The sequence below is a fragment of the Gadus chalcogrammus genome, chromosome 2 (assembly GCF_026213295.1).
Source record: "Gadus chalcogrammus isolate NIFS_2021 chromosome 2, NIFS_Gcha_1.0, whole genome shotgun sequence".
In the NCBI taxonomy this organism is placed as follows: Eukaryota; Metazoa; Chordata; class Actinopteri; order Gadiformes; family Gadidae; genus Gadus; species Gadus chalcogrammus.
The window spans coordinates 8,390,116-8,395,115 of NC_079413.1; positions in this window are offsets into that span (position 1 = coordinate 8,390,116).

Sequence of the window (5,000 nt, forward strand, 5' to 3'; positions counted from 1 at the left end):
AGAGAGAGAGAGGAGAGGATCGAGAGAGGAGAGAGAGAGAGAGAGAGAGAGAGAGACGAGAGAGAGAGAGAGGAGAGAGAGAGAGAGAGAGAGAGAGAGAGAGAGAGAGAGAGACAGACGGACAGAGAGAGAGAGGTTAGGGGAGGGGTGAGGGGTGCTAGAGAGATAATAGGACGTAAGGATTTCAGAATGCTTTGTAGAAAATACTATGACTAGGAATACCATAAAATTAATTTAATTTAATTTCAAAACAAAAACAATTTGCCCTATAAAATGTAAAATCTCAAATACATAAATAAGTCTTTACGTCCCATTGGGTCAGCTTCGGAAAGGCACACCCCTAGATGATGAACGTTATGATTTCCACTAACACACAGAGACACACACACACAGCCAAACATACACACACGCACACACATACACACACACACACACACACACACACACACACACACACACACACACACACACACACACACACACCACACACACACAACACACCACACACACACACACACACACACACACACACAAGCAGCCAAATGAACACACGCACACGTATACACACACACACACTACTGAATTCCCACTGAACCTCCTCGTTTATCTGCCGACTCGGTGGGGCTGACATTCACACCAACACTAATTAAGCCCCTCTGTTGTTCCTCAGAACTTTTGCTTCAATATAAATATGCTGTCCTCCGAATGAGTCATCCCTTTTTGGAACACACACACACAGATACACACACACACATACACACACACGCACAAACACAGACAGAAGCAGACACATATTCGGGTGAATATGCTTCAACGCACGCAACACAAACACACATATAAAGTGTTGGTGCAGCTATCCCACTCAACGCAAGCAGGTAATTACTGAGTTGGCCATGGGGTAGATGATGCTGTGTGTGTGTGTGTGTGTGTGTGTGTGTGTGTGTGTGTGTGTGTGTGTGTGTGTGTGTGTGTGTGTGTGTGTGTGTGTGTGTGTGTGTGTGTGTGTGTGTGTGTGTGTGTGTGTGTGTGTGTAAAGGAGGGGGCGTGTGTGTATGTGTTTGTGCGTGTGTGTGTAGGTCTGTGTGTGTGCATGGATCTGTATGTGTGGGTGTATGTGTGTTTCCATCTGTGATTGTGTGCGTGTATGTCTATGACTGAATGTATGTCTGTGTCTGCCAATGTGCGAGCATGTACGTGTGTGTGTGTGTGTGTGTGTGTGTGTGTGTGTGTGTGTGTGTGTGTGTGTGTGTGTGTGTGTGTGTGTGTGTGTGTGTGTGTGTGTGTGTGTGCGCGTGTGCGGGTGTGTGTGTGTGTGTGTGTGTGTGTGTGTGTGTGTGTGTGTGTGTGTGTGTGTGTGTGTGTGTGTGTGTGTGTGTGTGTGTGTGTGTGTGTGCATCCAGGGCGAGTCGTGGGCAGCATCACACCCACAAGCACTCTGGCAGCTGGCCCAAAGAGTGACAAGGTGACACTGGCTCCTTTTTCTTTTTTTCTAAATTCATTATTTTATTTTGCATGGGCTGGAACTCAACACAACACAACTGAATCCAAGTCTCAGCAAATTGTGCACGTCTAGCGCACGTGCGCACTGGCAGCGACAACACAGTGAGAGCGGGGCTACGCCAGAGCTGGGGTGGTACAGCCTAATTATACAGCATCGTTGTCAGCTAATTATATGTTAGACGACAACTGCCACTGGGTATCGCTCGCTGGCTCTTGGGTTATTGTCAACACCTGGGGGTTGTTTTCTGTAATATTGGGACATTCTGGATGAATCTGTGCTCTGTTGATATGACGTTGGACTCCTGGTGGCGGTGATGGGTCAATCGGTGGAGATGTTTGTAAAGGGTCTCTACAGGGTTTTAGCGTTATAGGCTAACAAGAAGTGAACATGTAGAACCAGAGAGAATGTATTTATTGTCTGAACGAAGATGGTAGGTGTTATATGTGATGTTTTTCTGTGTCGACCTTCCTCTGCTCTACTTAAATATATCCCATGAGAGACAATAAAGACTTACCTTGAACCTTGAACCTGCCTTACCAGACATCCTCTGTCTGTTGTTTGTTTGTCTTTTAAGTCAGTCTGTCAGACAGGATAGACAGACAGGGGGTCTGTTTATCCTGTCTGTCTGTCCAACACATGTTAACAGATAGAACAGTGTTCATATTCAAGTTAAAGGTACAATATGTAACATTGACACCAAGTGTTAAAAATGGGTACTGCAGTCCAAATTCCAAATATAAGAGATATTTGTCTTCGCCTGCTCCCATCTCCCCTGATAAGAAGATCATGCGGATTGCCGGGTTGAAGACACTGCACAAACTCGAGCGCAAATGAGCTGAGTGCAACATTACGCTCGAGACGAGAGCAACAGTTCTATTTTGACGATGACAAGCGACGACGAGTCCTACACTGTAAATTGGTTAGCTGATGCATTAATTTGCAATTTATTTAATGTTTTCAAAAACTTGCTCATTTGGCATCCATCTTGAAATCCCTCTAGGCTCTAAGCTGTCTCCATCTTTCAAATGCAACTCCAAGATTTAACCATTTTCTTCCACGGCTCTGATTATGGAGCATATTTTTAGGTCGGGTAGAATTCAGGACTATCTCAGTGGATCCAGATCGTTTGATTGCTTCACAGCGTGGCCGAAACATGCTGTGTTTGTGTGCCAGTTTGTTTCAAATCTGGCAACTCATGGTATTCGGAGAAAAGTGAATCACAACACATTGGCCAAAACTCAAACAAACATTCCGACCCGTAACAGAAATTTCAAAGGAGAACATTCTTGCTGGACAAGGCAGTATGTTATATGTGTCATACTGCGTTATGTTTCCTTTATGACTCGTTTCCTTAATCATTGGTGACATTTCATTCTAATTTTATGAATATCTACAGTCAATTTGTTTCATATTGTACCTGTATAGGCCTATGTTTATCCATTCTGATCTATCATCTTTAATCCAACAGTTAATCTCAAACTCGTGAAAATTGGGGATTGATGAATATAACATCAATTGCGATAAAAAGCATTTGCTTTTGTTAATATGCAAACATTTTCATTTTCACAAATACAGGGATTGGCTGGCATCGTGAAAATGATTTGTGTTGAGCTTGGGCCACACTATTCACATTTTCCCAATCTACCATGAAAAGACAGCAGGGGAAAATTAATTATCAACATCTGCAAACATCTGTCGTACTTGACGCATAGCCATGATTAGAAGAGACTGGTGGAGTGGTGGCAGACTGGGAAGTGTGATTTAGACTTCCGCGTAAAACACACGTTAGCTAACTAAGTCTACTGCGGCAAGCTGCTCGGGCTCCATGTTTGTTTGGGTTTCGTGAGATCTGGTGTTTTATAGCGGCGCATTCCCACGAGATTACTTCTATTATCTACTATCGTCCAACTCTTTAGGTGCGCATTCCTCGCTCCTGTGTGATCGTTGCTTTCACAAGTCGAGTTACAGACAGATGTTTGCATCGCAAAGAAGATGTTTAAATTCGCAAAGATTTTTACGAATTTGTGCAGATTCAGAAGAATTGTTTAGTGATCGGTTTTACCGATTCGTCTTTCGGATTCTCGTTGGAGTCGGAATGTGGGGCCTGTTTATCACAACATACTGTACTAAAAATGTATATATATCGACAGTGGCGTTACTCGGATCTGATCGTCCCATGCTAATCTCCAATGATGAGATCAATAAGCAAAGTGTGCTGGAATATATTTATATATATCGGACCATGAGTGTAAAGCGAGTCGCTCTCCGGCTCCTCATCTCGAGGGCATCTGGATAAAAACTCCTAGGGCCACTCACCATTTCCTCTTTGGAATTGAATAAATAGTGTTGATGTGCTGCAGTTACTGTGCACTCTGAAGTTAGTGATTGGAAGGGGGGGTGGTGGGTGAGTGGAAGGACTGAATTACAAATTATTCAACAGAGGTGAAATGCTCCTTTCCCCTGCCGGTCCCCCTGTCCCCCTGGCAAATGCAAAATAAATTACACACTAGGCTGTTTCTGATTCAGTGGGATCGGACGTTTAAGAAAGGTTATAATATGATATAATATCGTAGGTCTCTAGGGGGGTGGGAGCACAGGAACACCTATAGCTGTCTTCTGCTAAGTGAATTCCAAGGTTGCGGATTTAGGAGGACAATAATTAAAAACTGCTTCAGAGATGCAGTTTTGCAAAATAACACGTCCACCTAAAATATTCATCTTGCTAAAAGTGGGGCTATCATGCCTCTAGTGGTACTAGAGATGTAAACCTATAGATATAGACACAGTTTTACTGTATTATTGGTAGGAGTAGTAGAACCAATATTAAAAAAGATGTACTCAACATACTACTTCTAGCAATAACAATAATAATGAGGATGATGCTACCAACAAATAATAATGCAATCTGAATACACTTCCATAAGGAACCCCAGGGATGGGAGCAAGCAGTTTCATTTGGAGGTGAATTTAGGAAAATAACATATCATTGCACATATCTCATTATGATTGCAATATAAAGTTTGATATATTTAACCATCCTTCTCATTACACGCTATTGAACTGCCCTGAATGATAAACTAGCCTAAAAAACTATTTTCTGTGAGAGCTCATCTTTTGGGCGCTGGCATGAGTAGTTGTGTTGGTGGGCTGTCTCGGTGAGCTATTAGCCTATGAGTGGAATATAAATCACAAATGATGCCTCTCATTGTATGGAATAATTACAATATTCCCATGACATCATCAAGAGGATTCTGCACGCTTACATGTATAAGGCTTTCCCCCAATTAATAAAAAAATACATACATGAGGAATATATCATCATAAATACGTGAATTCAGTATAATCGCATGCGGCACAGCCTGAATGTCATGCCTTTCTGCCTTTTCTGACATAAATGCTTTTTTTAAGGGCAATCGGTAGTATTTCATAATAATAAATCAGTATGTTGTATTTAATTATTTGTTTGTTCTTTTAAGGGAATGTCCTCTATGCTTACTAT